The sequence below is a fragment of the Ambystoma mexicanum genome, chromosome 2p (genome assembly GCF_040938575.1).
Source record: "Ambystoma mexicanum isolate Mex_15411 chromosome 2p, UKY_AmexF1_1, whole genome shotgun sequence".
NCBI classification, from domain to species: Eukaryota; Metazoa; Chordata; class Amphibia; order Caudata; family Ambystomatidae; genus Ambystoma; species Ambystoma mexicanum.
This window is the reverse complement of record NC_090923.1, coordinates 705,905,217-705,922,802: the sequence shown is the minus strand read 5'-3', so window position 1 is coordinate 705,922,802 and position 17,586 is coordinate 705,905,217.

Below are 17,586 nucleotides of genomic sequence, written 5' to 3'. Positions count from 1 at the left end.
GTGGTGTGGGCTGCCTGCAGGGGCCGTGGAGGTTGTGTTGCGTACACCTGGGAGGACCCACACGGCCAATTCACGTGTAGTACTCCCCAGAACCCCTGAAATACACATTCCCTGCTGAAATCGCATGTGCAACTTCCCGCGCACCCCTGAAATACACGTACCCTGCTCGCACAGGGACAATCACGTGTGTAACTTCCCGCGCACCCCTGAAATACACGTACCATGATGGAATCGAGTGTGGAACTTCCCGCGCACCCATGTAATACACGTACCCTGCTCGCACTGGGACAATCGCGTGTGTAACTTCCCGCGCACCCCTGAAATACACGTACCCTGATGGAATCGCGTGTGGAACTTCCCGCGCACCCATGTAATACACGTACCCTGCTCGCACTGGCCCATTCGCGTGTGGAACTTCCCGCGCACCCCTGAAATGCACGTACCCTGCAGTAATCGCGTGTGGAACTTTCCGCGCACCCCTGAAATACACGTACCCTGCTGAAATCGCGTGTGGAACTTCCCGCGCACCCCTGAAATACACGTACCCTGCTTGCACGGGGCCAGTCGCGTGTGGAACTTCCCGCGCACCCCTGCAATACACGTTCCCCGCTTGGCGTTTGCTGTTTGCCAGCCCAGTGAACTGGTCCAGGGTTAGCACAGCCCTTTGCGATGATTTAGCGATTTTGATGGCTTTTCCTTGCGCGAGGGCGTTCTTGGGGGCGTTACTGGCGCTGCTGCAGGGTCGCTGCGATTCTCTGTGCCACGGCTGGTTTGGAAGCCTAAAATCCATGAATATGCTGTGCGCGGAAATCGGTTTTAGTGCACGTGCCTGGCGCAGTCAATCGCACGCGGACACTGTGCGCCAGCCGCTTGCCACACTTTTCTGCGAAATTCTATGAATTACCCTGATATTATTTAACATGACATTGGAAGAAAGAGGAATAAGGTTATGACACTGCAAAATAGAATGGCTCTCGATGTAATCCTGGTTGATCGTGGGGGAATTTGCAAAATAGTGGGATCAGCATGTTGCGTTTATGTCGATGACTATTCCCCCACGATCTTTGAAGCAATAAAGAAAATGCACGTTCTAAGCTCTGAACTCCCCACGGGAGAAGGGAGCTGGGGAATAGGATCTTGGTTTTGGGGAATACTACGATCTTGGGGATGGAAGTTGATCTCAATATTAGTAGTGGTGTTCGGAATATTCCTAACGTGCTGTTGTTGTATACATTGTTTACCCATAGTTTGCACAGAGGTAACTGAGGGATGTACGGAAGGATGCATGCATATGATAACAAAGAAAAAACAACCTCATGATCGAACTAGCCCAGACCCAAATGAGATGAGAGCAGTGAAAGAGTTGATGGCAATAGATATTGATGAAGACAATGATGTCCACGATAGCATGCAAGACTCAGACATAAGTACTTCAGATTCATCATCACTAGAGGAGGTTTCAATAAATAGATGAGACGTTTGGCATACGGCCAAAGGAGGGTTTGTCAGTCTAGAAATACGGATACCTCTACTTTGAGACCGCAAACACATTTTGGTGGCCGTGGACCAACCGTCTCATGCACGATATGACAGAATAAAGGTATTTGAGTTTGCCAATGAGCGGCCATTTTGATGTAACAAGAATCGCCATTTTGTTTTCTAACCATTGCTCATTGCTTTCTGTTCCTATTGCTTCGCAGTATATTTTCCGCTTACACTGCTTGACTGTGAAACATTGTTGTCTGTATGTGAAAAGGACAAGGCCACAGGGCCATGAGGATAACAAGAGTTTGCTGTAACACAAACGTAGGCAGCGCCAGGAAGAATGCCCGGCTCCCTCCCGAATGTAGCCTTGAAGCAGAGCTGCAGGGCATTTAATCATTTCACAGCTGCCAGCCAGTCTCGTTATATGGTAAAATATGTTAGAATAATACCTCTAAATGCTTGAATTATGCTGTTCTATTGTCCCCCCTTTGCTGAGCCCGCTAGAGCAAGTCGGCTCCCAGGACGCGAATAGCACCTGATAGATAGCAAGGTCCGGAATGCAACCCCCCCCGTATGTAGTTCGCTTCCAAGAACAGAAGCGTTGCGTTCTATTCAATAACCAAAAGATGCCTTCGCACTCACAAATTGCAAATTGTTACTAGAATAGATGTTTGAAGGTGTCATAGTGGTTGGAGATGTCCATCATCACACCAAGAAACCCAATAAAGGGGGGGTGTTAAACATGTCATAGCTGATTATTTGATATGCATTTTGTATATATGTAACTGATGTACGTAATTCACTCTCTTGCGTCCCTCAAGGTCTAGTGATTCACGTCGCGGGTCGTGAGACCGAGTTGGCCAACTGAGACTTTTGCTTTGCAATAAAACCCTAGCTTTGGGAATACAACCTCGTGTCTGGCGTCTCTATCGTGTGTGGTGACCCGCCTTGTTTCCATAGACGTCAGGGTCCCCTAGGGGCCCCTTTCACTATGTGTTTCACCCAAATGGTTGATTTCTGCACTTTTTCCTCAGTCTCTTTTAAGAGACACACAGCGTTCCTTGTGAGGTACAGAAAAATGCATATAGGGGAACAGTTCCCTGCATACCCTGTGCATCCAGTAGTGGGGCGGCCCAGTTGGTGCTGGGTTCTTTTGCAGGCACTGAAATGCCCCTATTCAGCATTGAAAACACTCTTGCTCCGTTCCCACACTGTCTTGTACTCTCTTGCTCGGTTCCCACACTGTCTTGTACTCTCTTGCTCGGTTCCCACACTGTCTCGCACGCTCTTGCTCGGTTTCCACACTGTCTTGGACGCTCTTGCCCGGTTTCCACACTGTCTCGCACGCTCTTGCTCGGTTTCCACACTGTCTCGCATGCTCTTGCTCGGTTCTCACACTGTCTTGCAAGCTCTTGCTCGGGTCACCACACTGTCTTGTACTCTCTTGTTCGGTTCCTGCACTGTATTGTACTCTCTTGCTCGGTTCCCACACTGTCTTGCACGCTCTTGCTCGGGTTCCCACACTGTCTTGCATTTCCTGAAGCTGATTGATCTCTGCAGCCTCATCATGGTCATTTACGGGTTGTTATGTCCCGTTTGCTTTCTCCCACTCAATAGTCTCATTCAGTGGCTTAGTCTGTAATGCCTCTTCACCAAAGGATACATTTTACAAATTTACTGAATGGCCCACAGCCCATTGAATGGCCTTTTAAAGGAACAATAATACTGAAAAGAAGTTATATTAGGTAATTTAACAACATGTAGCAATGCAGTATTTATGCAGCAATAGTACGTGTTTACACCATCGGCCAATGGGGCTGTAAAAAGGAAAGGAGTAATAGCCATTTTGGCAGGTTGAACGTTTTCTATTTTTTCCATTGAAAGCACAACTGCCAAATGCTTTTGGCAATTCTTAGACAAGCATTGGTGAAGTGGGTGGGTCAAATTCGGTGAAGATACGAGTATAGGTGACTGATGTGTTGGAAAGGCATCATTCTATGACATCAGTTAGTTCCCCTAGTCTACCAATGCGCTACTGACATCTGCCCGTCAGGGTTTAAAGCTCGCAAATGGCTGCACTACCATACGACACATGTTCTATATGCAAATCCTTTCCTCATTACAGCAACAGAATACTATGGGATTCCATTTGAAAGAAGTGTGGATTGCCACCTTCCAGGGCAGCGCCACTTGTCTGTTTGGCATGCAATGCAGTCATAAAGTACCCTTGATGCTTGCTGGGTTGGAAAGATGAGTGGAACAGTGCCTGGGCACAATACGTCCAGGTTGCACTGGTGAGCAAGTGGTGTGGGCAAAGACAAAAACAAAATCAAGAGACTGGCCCACAGAAGCCAGTAGACAATACCTCCCATCACCCTAACTCTTAGTCAGGTACATACCAAAATGTCCCTTTGCATTCTGGAGCTGGACTCCTGATTTCCCACTTATAAATACAGGACTACAAAAACCTTGGCCAAATCATCTCTTGAATAATACTTGTGTGACACTCAAAATGCAAATGGTTGTTTATATTGAAAAACAGATTTATTGTACTTAAGAATTAATAATGGGGAGGACAAGTCATAAAATGAAATAATTGGTGTGGAAGAGCAAACCCACAGCTCCCGCGCAGTGCTGCTAACGATGTTGTGCTGAGCTACAACTGGCGCCCAGTGGTACAATGAGAACGTGCCTATTAGTGCTAAGGAAATGCTATTAAAGGTAACACCTCGTCTTTTAAACAAACTGGATGACTGTCATCCAGTTTGTTTAAAAGACGAATGTAAAACATGTGCTGAATAAACACATTACCAAGATTGACTGGATTTTCAGGTTATATCAGAAAAGAAATAAAGATACGTTTATGTTCCTCCAAATGCACGCTGTAGGATCCTAAAATTGTGATATTCCTCTCATTCTGAGTGAGAAGCTGTCCTCACCTTTACTCACGCTCCTCACGTGCCCCCCTTTTTACCTCCCACCCAATCTCGCTTTGCCATCACTTACTAAAGAAAATAAAGGCAGCCCTGACCCCAGTGTCCCACATGGGGTTCGGCTGGTATTGTGCTGCCACTGTGCTGCAACAATGTTAGGTTAGCAATTATGGAAGAAACACTTAGTGCCTCTAAAATAATTGCACCTCTCTTGTTGGTACGCTTTGTCTCAATACAGCATAACGGCCTGATTCATGGAACGCTTTCCTATGGGATTGCGCCATTATAAAACACTTCCATGAATCAGGCGCAATGGCAACAGAATGACCGTCGAAATTGGGCACTAATTAATGCTGCCGCACAGCGCACATTCATTGATCATCTGGCCCCTGAGCGAAATATGCAGGCAAGCCCATTCAGCATTCTGTCAGGAGGAAAGAAAATGTTTCCAGAATAGTCTTGAAAGACTATTAAATCCTGCGCAGGTGAAATCTAGATAACCTATCCCATTCCAATAAGTCCCCTCTGCCTCTCTGTACAAATAAAAAAAGACCTGTCTGTTCTGCAAAGCCCTGTTTAAAATGACATTGAAATCCACGCTACCATCTCACTTCTAAAAAAAAGAAACCCTCATGAATAAGGTGTTCTCCTTTACGGTTCGAAATAACACATGCTGCTCTAGTAACGCCACTACCCCCCCCACCCCCCATAGTTTCTCTCTTCAATATAAGCTCTGAATCAGGAATTGCCACCCCATCCTCCCTCTTTGACAGGTTCCGCGGGTCCGCTGAGAAGCTGCAGAAGCAGGAGCCATTTCAAGTCTGACAAACAGCCTGTCAGACACGGCAGGCGAACGCTGAACCCTCAGTGGTCGGAGTGTACGAAAAGAAGTAGTGGAACTATGCTCCCTGCTGTCCTGCCCCAGCTCCCCACCCCTCCCTCCCACACGCAACCCAAACCCCCATACAAATCCGCATGTTGTTTCACGGAACGTTCTGTGCACTGAACAGCAAGTTTCAACTTCTTCTTACACTTTTATTTTTTAAACAAAGCTATTCTGGAACAGTTTCTTTTTCAAATAATAGTATAGAGATGGTAAAACTTAATTTAAAATAGTAGAGGAGCACCACTCCCAAAAGCCCCCCCCACTTCAACCACTGTGAACACTATGAAAAAATGATGCCCTCCAGATGTTCAGTTGAGCTTATTCTCCTGAGTCTACATGTCACCATCTATAGCAGGGGTTTTGATGATCTATTAAAGATGAAGAATGATGGTGGCTAGGCTACATTGACCCTTTTGGATATGTCAGATGCCTTCCATGTGCTAGACAAGTCCTTTGATGGTGGATGATGATAGCACGGGCCCACAGGCATTGAGTTGTATTTAGTGGTTTTTAGGGATGGAGGGAGGAACGGTTGGCTAAGGATGGGGTTTACTGACATGCAGTGAGCTAGAGGATCCCCATTCTTTTAACTATTTTACCTTCACAATGGTAGGATTGCTCATTCAATATTAGTACCCGGCGAGGGCATAATCAGAATGAAACAATCATTCTGATTGGCCCACGCCGAAGCATTACCCGGCCGGGAATCCCTCGGTCGGGATTCCACTGCCATTGTCCCCAGCGAGGGCTTGGCAGCCCCTTAGCCAACGAAGAGGCTCGAAGCGGGGCCATCCCCGCTCCAAACCTCCCCAAGGCTGAGAGGCTGCCTTCGCTCCCTGCCGGGGACTCAGGTAAGGCTTTTTTTTTATTTTTCCTTCCCCTTTCCTCCCTCCTCCCTGCCCACCACACCCCACTTACCTTCTTGCTCTTTTCTCCCCGTTGGGGGACGATGGCAGCCTCAAGCCGTGTGGAGACTCGGAGCGGGGCCATCCCTGCTCCGTGCCTCCACATGGCTGGAGGCTTCCATTGTTCCCCACCGGGGACCCAGGTCTGTTTTTTGTTTTCCATTTTTTTCCCCTCCCTCCCTTCCGCCCTCCCAACCCCGCGTACCTTCTTCTCTGTCTTCTTTCGAGAACTGACACATTGGGAACTCTTCTGTTCCCTGTGCGTCCGTTCCTGATGGCCGCCATGGAAAGGGAAAATGGACTCCGTTTTCCCTTTCCAGGCGGCCATTTTCTTGATCTTTTTTTTTCTGTCCCAAAACGCTGCAGCGTTTTGAGACAGAAAAAAAATGCTTTTAGTGCCCTGGTCATGCAGATATTGCGAGCCGGGGTACTAATAGCTATATGCCCCTCACGGCGAGGGCACTACCGACTCTGGTAATGCCCCGGGGCCTTCGTTAAGGCCCCTGTCACTCGGGGCATATTGCTTAATTGTAGCCTTATAGACAGAGCAAGGTTTATTTATTCCAATTGATAATGACCCTTTCATAGGACTTTGAACCTGTTAGCACATAGTGGTAGTAGCAATACATGTTCTGGAGTTTTGGTGCTGAATTAAAAATGTTACTGTAACAATGAATAAAGTATACAAACTGAGTTAGTAAACTGAATCTGGTTTTATTTTGTATTGTTTACATAAGTTTGTCTTCATAAGGTTAAGTATTTTAATTGCAAACTTGGCTAAACTGAAGTGGGTTTAACATGAGTGTGCATTAGATATCATGTAAAAGAAAACGGTTTATCTATAAGAAAGGGAAAGCATTTTCGAATGTTTTACCTTTCTTTCTTGTGTGTTAAATAGGATACTGCTGTGAAAAACGCCCCCTCACCCCCCCCCCCCTCAAAGGAATTGTTTTATTAAATGAAACCGTGCCTGGAAATCGTTGTTCTACTGCCTACTTTTGGAGTCAGAATGCTCAGAATGCAGTCAATATCAGCAGTTATTGACTGCACTCTGAAAATTCTGATTGGCTGAGAAGAGGTCAGTAGCGACTTGCATGTGCTAATTCAAATTGGTTGTGCTTGGCCTGTAACCCGTGTCAATGGCACTACAATGCATTTGGAGGTATCGCCTGCCTTAGCTAATGTTTAACATCTAAGGGCATCATTGCTAGCACGGAAGGGTGGAACTCATTATGATTATTATGATTGGTTATTTACAACGTGCTTAATACCAGGAGGTTTCTAAGTGCGGACCAGGGATCAAACCTGTGTTGCTCCACGTCGTCTTGCTTCCAAGGCCATCGCGCGTCCCTGAGTTATCCTCCCAATTCTTGGTAAGGCGGAGGTCACCTTGTTTTGCACTAAGGTAAGCCACCATCAGTGATTCCACCGCTTCCACACATTTTCGACATCTCTGGAAGCCCAAAAGACACATTTGGGTACGTGGTTGGTATGTTCGGCAACACCGTAATGATAATGATCAGCTATGCCCCCCTCCTTGACTCCCACAGTCTATTCAGCAAAATGTCCTATTAACCCTCTTACTTTCCTTAGAAACCTTCACCAAGCGTAGCTTTTCCCAAGAAGATCCATGTTTCCTGCAGAGTGACCTCCCTTGAGCCATTACGAATTCTCAATAACCCGTCCATGTTCGTTGGGTGCTTAAAATGGATCCCTGTGGGTAAAACTCTGTAATCAGCGTTACCATCTTCAAAATCATTATCTTCCTCCTAACCCAGTGAATAAATTAAGGCCCCATAAAATGAATTAATAGTAACATTTGTTATTTATTGTTCTAGAAAATGGTAGGAATCATGGTAGCAAGCGCTAATTAAAAGTCAGCTATTTATTATGATCAGACAGGTACGGAAGTGGGCGTGGTGATACGCATAGACTGGCGGATGGAATCAAGAGAGGAAGCTAGTAATGGTGCGGGGAGAGAAGAAGTGGGAAAATAATTGACGCAGCTGTTCCCGCTCCCTGTGTCCAGGTGACTCATTAAGATGGACCTCAGATGCAGGGGATCTGCAAGTGATAGTCATGAAAATTCCAATATGCCCAGGTCACACAATCGTCCGCCTCTACTAAATAACATCTTATCATTTAATTAAACGGAGCTCAGGTCGGATTTATTTATAGAAACAGAAGAGATATGGCTTGCCAACACTGCCCTGGAACCATTTTGCAGCTCTCCGAATGCCCTAAGCAGCCGAGAAGCATTGCAAGAGATTGTTAGGGTGAATTCTCATTCTATGGCTAATTTCCCTTACCTAGTGAGTCCCTCAGCAGCTTTGCTGGATTTCTGGAGTTTATTTTTTCCACTTGGTAAGAGTGTGAGCTTTTCCCCCACACTTACCTGTGTTTTGCCATGTGTATTTCATCTGTTTTTGTGATTGTGGACTCTGGAGTACACCACTTCAGTAGCCCCACACTTTTGTGTGTTACACAGCACCTTCAGTGCAGTGACACAGGGTTGTCATTTCGTCTTCCCACCGACTCCATTTCTGGGGCTGACTACTGTCATTAATTTTACATAGTCATTTAACCACAGATCCAGTACACCCCATTTTATATGGAGTATTGGAAAGGGTTAATTCTTAGCCCTTTTTATGTGTACCTCTTGGAGCATATTTTCGCTCCCTTAACATTAAGACTTGGCTGGTAGCAGTGGTATCTACCCTAATTTTCCTACCGCGATTACATTACATAACGTGGTATTGTTTTAGGCTGTTTTAGTAGCCTCGAACTTTAAACCCGCTATCCCAAATACTTTTTATTTCGGCTACGGTTGGGTTTTTAATCGCCATTTCTTTTTGTTAACATCCTTCTTGGGTCTTTCATTGTGTGGCAAACCAGGTTTGCCTCCTTTGTTCGCTGCCCTTTGCCGGGCGTCTGGATGTCTAGGTGGGCTGAAAGGAGGATTGTAGTCAACCCCTGCACAGGGTCTCCTTGGAGACCCAAGTCGCACTTTTTATTGATTGGCTGAGGTGGTTGTCCAGGCTGGACAACCCCCCTGCTGAGTGATTGACAGCCAGGCTGTGTGAATGGGGGATTTTGGCATAAAAGGCAGGACTCTTGAGCTAGAAGGCAGAGTCGCCTCTGGAACTACAAGGAAGAAGCAGAGAAGAAGACAGCTGCTGCAACCCCGAGTCCCGGCAAAGCCCTGCTGCAGTCTATCTACCCCTTCAACGACTAAGAGAACATCCAGTCCGGAGTTTTCTTCCCTTGAGCCTGGTGGGATCAACCAGCTCGTCTTTTCTTCAGTCAGAGAATCCTCTCCTGGGTCGAAATCACTGGTGTGCTGTAGTGGTCCGGATAGCCTTCAGAAGAGCCCTCTCCTGATTTAAAGGAGCGCTCCTTTTAGTCATCGTTGTCTTTCTCGCTGCTGTTGGCCTCATCCCTGGGTAGTGCAGATCACTCCAGACGTCTTCCTTCTTGTCCCCACGACTAAAGCTGCAGGAACCGTGAGTCTGCAGGAACTACCAGGAACAACTGCCGTGGCACCAGCTTTTCTCCAACGGAATAAGGTACTGTGCACACTTGGTCTTTCTCTCTGTCTGACCAGCCGGAATCGGGGTGAACCCTTTTCCTCCACAAAGATTTGTTCTTTCTTCCCTCCTTCTTATAACTTTTCCTTCCATTTGATAATCTTTACGAAGTCTTGGCATCTCGAATCTCAAATTGTTCAACGTGTGATCCTCGGCAACTGAGCATCTGATCCATTGACACTGGCGCAGGCCTATTGACTTTAATCTCTATCTTTGAACTTGTCCTCGAGTCTCCTTGCCTTGAAAAAGTATTGCCTTTGATTTTTATTCACTTTCCCTTGTTTTAAATTCTTAAGTACAAAGTGTGTTTTAACTTCGTGAGCATTTATATCCGCGGGTACGCTTTAGTATCGCAACACCAGTCTGTCAAATCCTAATGTACTTACCTTGAATTTACTGGCACAAGTGGAATTGGTTGTGTGTGGTGTATTTTACGCGTGGTTTCCAATCTATAGAAGTGAAGTGTTTTATAACATATGGTTTAAAAATAAATGTACTTATATTTTTTACCTGAAACCTTGAGTCAGTGTTTGCTTGAGTCACAGTAATTGTGGTCCTTTGTGGAATCTCTGCTACTGCTCATATACTCTTTAGATAAGCCTGGCTGCTCCGCTACTGCTACCACTTTAACATAGTAGTACAGGCTTGTACCAAAGGTGAACTTGTATTACCACTTGTAGTCTTAATTGTGTCTAGTGGTCCCTAAGGGCACTGCACAGGATTCTGCCTAACAGAAATGAATCCCTGCAAACATGCAGATGTAGCCTCTAACATGCACACAATCAGAGGGCGTCTATCAATGCCTTTACAAATTTGCGCAAATAAGTGGGAATATTTGTGAATTTCAGTGTGCGTACCAAACATACAAACAAGATGTGTTTTAAAAAGGGCAAGAATTCGAGAGATGCCCTTTGCCTGTTTGCACTACGCACAGGGTATGCCGCAAAGCAAGTCTTTCATGCTTTTTCTTTGAAGTGGGAGAGCAGCAGTTTGCTGCTCCGGCATCAGAATTTCTATCATTCAAAGCAATAATAGAAATGCATTTTTCCTATTCAGGGCATTTCACAGTGACAGATACTGCAGAATGCACTACCAGTAATCATGTGAGTGCTGGGAGCCTGTAATACATTAGTAATGTAGGCAAGGGGGCTGGAAGGTGCATCTTTGGTGTTGCTGTGGAGCCCCACAGAAATGCACAGGCCACCTTTAGGAGTTATGACCTGACAGTAATCTTATATTATGTTATGCCATGTTATACTATGTTAATGAGATTTATACTGGACACTGTTGTCCTTTTCGCGGTCTCCAGGCGCTAAGGGGGATCGGATAAGGAATGAGGGGTAGGGATGGGTTAATTAGTGGGACAGAGGAGAACGCAGGGTGCTTTTGCTGTGCTGTTGGTAGCTTAAGTTCAGAAAAACGGTCACTGTGGGTTTTCTTCTAGATGTCTTGGGTTTGGTGTGTGTGCCTTTAACAGATTGTTTTGTGCATCTGTGGTGTAGTGTTTGCTTGCAGGCTTTTGGTGCCTTATAAACAAATAAATAAAATAAATAGTGTTGGAGATCATGCGTGGTATGATTGAGTGGAATGTCAGATGGGGTGTGCAATTTGCTGTGTGATTTACTGTTGGTGCTGTGGTAGTGGTGTGTGTATGTGTGTGTTGTATTTGGCGATTGAGCAATGTGTTTGTAGGAAAATTTAGAGTTTTAGTAGGATTAATGGTCTCAGGAAGGTTTATGTTCTCTTTTATGCTATTCTTTTTTTAGGCTGAAATTCCTTTTATGATGATTAGTGATACTGTTTTCTTTTGTTTGGATTGGCCAGTTTGGTTGAGTCGGTTATGGCGGTACCTCCGTTTGTGATGTCTCTCCTTGCATCGGGGTTGAGTGTTTTGCTTAGTACGTTCTGTTAAGGTTGGTGAGTTAAAGAGCCAGGTTTTAAGTCGCTTTTCTGAATGTTAAGAGTTTGCTTGTTCGTAATTTCCTGGGAAGTGAGTTACAGGTCTTTGCTGAGAAGCATGGGAAGTCAGCTTCACCATATATCACTTTTATATATTGCTTTGCAACAAGGATTATGTCATTGCTGGATCTCAGCAATCATTTCAGTCTGTAGGTTGAGATATTTTCTTGCGTGATTTCTGGTCCTTGGCCATGGATTGCTCTTTGCGTTATGCCAAGTGTTTTGAAGAAAATCCTTTTTATGACTGGTAGCAAGTATAGGGCTCTCCGTGCTGGTGTGCGTTCTCTCTTTGTGAAATTGAGGTGTAGTCTTACTGGCGCATTCACTATCTGTTGTAGTTTTTCTGGTGATTCCATGGTAGATGCTGTTGGTGTAGTATATTCTTGACATGACGATCAAGATGATGGCACGTGCTCTTTTTCAGAAGGGTAGAATCTTTTTGATTGTGCCTAGATGAAACATTTCTTTACTACTGCACTGGCTTGTGGTTCTAGTGTTAATTAATTGTTCATTTACACTACTTTGGAAGTTTCCATTTGTTTTCCTGTTTCTTTAGGCCACAGAATGTGATGCTGATTGAATGGGTTGTTGGGTGTGATCATGATTTCTGTTTGGTTTTTATTGAGTTTAAGGCTGTTGGTACTCATCCATCCGTTTATTTGTGTAAGGAAGTTGGTAAGGGTTTGGTCTTGTTCTCCGGTGGTATTGATTTTATAAATGTTTTGTGCATCATCTGCGTTGTTGTAGCAAGTGAGTCCATGTATTGCTGAGTTTGATAAGTGGGTTCCTGTGGATTTTGAAGAGTAGTAGCAAGAGGGATGTGCCTTGTGGAACCCTACAAGTTGAAGTGTGGGGCGATAAGCAGAAAGTGTTTATCCAGGTTGTTTCCATTCTCTCTGTTAGAAAGGGCTGTATGCATAGCAAAGCCATGGTTTTGATCTCTATTTCGTTGAGTTGTTTGATGAGGGTTTTATGGTGGAGTGTGTTGAAGGCTGATTAAATGTCTAGTAGTATTATTATTATTCTTTTTTTTTTATTGTTTTAGTTGAAAAAGTTACAACTTTTACAATTTTATCACATCATATTTACATTTTTGTCAATGTCATATTTAAAGCTTAAAAAGAAAATAACAGAAATTTCAAATCAGTAAGTAAAGAATTAAAAAAGAATTAAAAAAATATGTAGTTTACCCATAATTCTAACTATATAATTAAGATCGTTGTTCCTAACTATTAGATTTGTTTTTGTGATATCATCAAATCAAATAACTTGATTTTAAAAGAACTAACAACGACATTTTATAATAGATTATTACATAATTGTCACAATTAAATAATGTCAATTGTACCAACCAAGAAAATACACAACTCCTCAACAATATATGTCCAAAACCTTAAAGCCTGTTTCGGTTTTATGAATTAATTTTCTAGTTTGAGTTGCTGAATAAATTTTGCTATAGCTATTTGAACATATGTTAACTGAGTTTGACAAAGTCTGTTCCATAGGGTCTGTGATGTTAGATCTCTATAGTGTTCGAAATGAGGTTTTAAAAGCAACACTCGGATTTAGAGCAGGACACTCAGTGAATGGACAGCTTTAGATGCCTACTACCGAAGGGCACTGCCCAGAGCAGTGAGACCCAAGGTGTAGACTTCTATGGTCCTCCTGGGGACGGACAGCAGCCACTCCATTCTATTTTCATTCTGGCCGCGAATGCTCAAATATATGGGTTTTTATGACATCTTTCTCCTGATAAAGACGTTGTCCAAAGTACAATCTACGTCGAAACCGGTTGAGCCAATTCTTCAGGTATGTGATCTACATAATATTCTCCTTCCTAAATCTACCCTTGCGATAGATTGTTTTATATTATCTCTATTGCTGCTTTTGAAAAATACAAAAATAACCAGATTGGACGTGAGGAAAGTTTGTACATCCCACCTCCTATTGCCAATCAATTTTGTCATGTCTTTTAGCAATTGTTGTATGGCTGAATGTCACTGAGTGTTGTGTATGGTCTGAATGCTGAACTATGAATGTTCATTGGGGTGGACTATTTTTAGCCAGTTTCTATGAGTACCCTTGCTGTCCTGTTATGTGATGTACTAATGTAGTGTAAATTAACATGTCATTAACTGACTCTATTGAATTTTTTGTATCATGTTGAATACAATTTGATACACCATTGTGATAAACATATTTCGCTCTCTGGACATCTGCGTACATGAGCCATGCTATCGAAGATGATCCTAGGCGGTGTGGATCGCTTTGTGTTGTTGAGAAAGTGAGGCTCATAGCTGCGATTAAATGATTAAACATTGAAGACGCCAGTACACATCCCTGCTTTAAACCACGACATGTTGGTATTAATGAAGACAATTTGCCGTCTGTGGTAAATCTAACTTGGATGGATGTGTCGGTATGCAGTTGTGTTTTTAGGGTTAATAAGGTCAATGGACACGCAGCATCCTGTAGCTTGCGAAGCATGAGGGCTCTACCTATAGAATCAAAAACTGACTTAAAGTCAGTGAAAGCCATGTAGATGGGTTGCTTCGCTTCTATGTTTTGCTGTTGAATGGCTGTAATCATCAATAGGTTGATCTATGTACCAAGTACGGGTACAAAGCCCATCTGGTGGGGGTCATAGAGATTTTTAGAATTGATCCACTTGTTAAAATCCCAGAGGATCAGTTGTGAGAACAGCTTACCCGCAACACTGAGTAAAGCTATAGGCTTATAGTTAGAGGGATCTTGGCGGTTCCCCTTCTTAAAAACAGGTACTATTATTGACTGACGCCAGGAATTTTGTATTAGCCTTGTGTCAAGGACATTCTGGAACACTATGTGAAAAATGGAGTCCCAGTGCTCTGGATTAGCCTTAACGTTGTGATATGTAAGATTATTGGGCCCTTGTGCGTGTGAGAGACTTAACTTAGAGATGTAAAATTTGATATTGTCTAAGTAAAAAATCATTGTCAATTGCGTTTGTGTGGCTCAACTCTGAATGTGAATTCCATGATCTCTGCTAGCGTAAAGAGTAGCAAAGTGTTTGGTCCAGGCCTGTTGAGTGACTATGTTTATTTGCAGAGAGCCTTGCGATTTTAGTGTTGCGCTGTTTAGTAAATTCCAGATGGCACACAAATTCTTAGATGCTAAGGCTCTCAGCATTATTTCACGATCCTGCTGATATAGATGTGATTTTCTGGATTTAAACCAGTTCCTGTATTTGAGCTTAATGCTCTTTGTGAGAGCTCACCAGTTGTATGTGTGAACTCTATCTATTTGTCTTAGTGCTGCTCTCATAAGAGATTTGAATTGTTTGAGTTCTGGATCGTATTGATGCATATGTTTAAACAGGGGTCTGCTGGTTTTGCAGTTCACCTCATAGAATAGTTGTAAGGATGTTGTATATACATCTTCTGGAATTGGATTAGTTTTGGTCTTAGTTATTTTTGACTTGATAAGATAATGCAGAGTATCTAATTTACATGAAGTCCATCCTATGCGGTTGCGCCCATTAGACACTATTAAATCGCTTATTGAGTGCATTTGTTGAAGATCTGATATGTGTTTGGGCCATCTCCACGATACGGTTAATTGCTCGTGGTCACTATAGGCTTGAGTTCGTACAGTGAAATTATCTAATGTTGAGAACATATTACGGGCAGTATATATGTAGTCAAGTATAGCTTGTTGATCGGCTCGATGCCAGGTAGCTCGAGCAGGTACATCACTCTCAATAGCTCCCTTAAGCATTATTAGTTGACGGAAATCTAATAGGGCAGCCCATCTATGCTCTATATTAATTTGGGACGGTACTGTATTGCCTAGGCAGTGCAAATTCAGATCTCCTACAATGAAGACAGTGCTGATAGTAGGTTCTGCAGCTATTAAATCAAGAACAGATTGCATATCATCAATAAAAGATTTTTCAGTTGCCATGGGATTGCAATAAATATTTGCCAACGCGATATATTTTGGGCCATAAATGATTTTTACCAGAAGAATGAAAGGATTAGTTTGAGCCCATATGTGTAAAGTCAAGCCAGTGGAGGTTTTGACAGCTACTAGGAGACCCGCCATGGGCCGCCCTCAGGCCTGCGTCAAGGCTGGTGTCATAACAATGCTATACAAATCAAAAACCTTGGTGCACTACTGATACTTCCTATTCAAATCAGTTAAATACATAATTTCATTACTTTTCTGGTGCTCCAGGTTAGAAAAACTCTTGCTACTAAACAGAGAGTAAAACAACAAGAAAACTATTTTCACCTCCGAACCCACTGAGATGACAGCCTGGTCACTCTAAATGAGGAAATTATCCTCTTCATCAAAATGTAAATATGTGTAAGTATCCCTTCCTGATGAAATGAAAATACAGTATGTTGCAGAGAAAAAAATTAAATTATTAATATCAGTCACATATGATCTCAACTATATACATCCGAAATAAATCAGAGTACCAAATTCAATATGATACACTTTTACTTTTCATAACCAGTATATTTAGGAAACAATCAATTTGATTTGTTCAAAGACATCAATACAATTTAACACAATAAAGTAATAAACCTAGGTTGATCTAACAATATTATCTTCATATTGTTCACAAAACAGTTGATCAACACTTTATGTTTCGGGGTCCTATGTCCCCTTCTTCAGGTATGGATGTTACTGTTTGATTCTTTATTTTCTGTTAAAAAATAACATATTTCAATCAGTAACTTCTAATGTTATTCCTCTTGCCAAGTCCCTAAGTCCATATTAGGTAAATTCCTTCACCCACCTTACTGTCCTAGGATAACTTCAATCCTTCCGGATAGATAAAAATCATTCCTCATGAGTTAGTGTCACCAGGATCTGAAAACAATGATCCAAGAGGTATGTAAGATCTTTATAGTATTCAAATAACTCCATCTCCAAAGTATAAAAGTGAATCAAAACCACAAACTTGTTGAGGAATAGTCCCCACTTCCTACTTGGTAGCCTCTGTATCTCTCAAGCTAAGGCCAGCTATTTTTCCCACATGGTGGATCTATAAGAGAAACCACCAACAACAGTAAGTTATGTGTCAGAGAAAATCACTCTCAATTTCACAGTATCTCTAAAAAACACTAAATGTATCTATTAGGACTCACCACTTGATGTATTCTCAAAACCGAAGTCCGGGTACTGGGAAAACAACTGCACAAGCAGTCTCCCATCCCGGGCCTCGGTTACATCCTCTTCCTAGTTCAGTCACATGATCACGATTCTGATCACGTGACACGTGAAAATCATATATGCCGATTCTGAAAACGTCATAGCAATCTGTTGACACTCCCTAATCTAGTTGTTATTTCTGAAATCAAAGTACGGGTACTGAAAAAGCGACTGCATCAGCAGTCTCCCATCCTGGGCTTCGGTTCTCTTCCTAGTATGGTCATGTGATCGCAATTCCGATCACGTGACACACGCGTCTAGCCATTGTAAAGTGTTTCAGCTATTCAGTTCGTAATAAAAGTATCTATCTAGAGTGCTCCTATTCATCAACTAATTAACAGATATAAGTAATTGATTTAATTTTCATTAATAGTCATGCGAAAATCGTGATCACGTGACTCTTAACTTTATGATTTTGTACAGTGTTCAATTGCATTTCAATACTCCATCTGGTATTATTGAAGCCCTAATGTTGTTATTCAAGACTCTATTATTCCAAAAATCAATAGATAATTCAAATCAAAGAACTACAATCACTATGTGAAATTGTATGTATTTTCACGTGATCAGTATTAACTCAGTGACACTGGTGATAACTCATACTGATAGAGTTCTGTGTTAACTCTGAT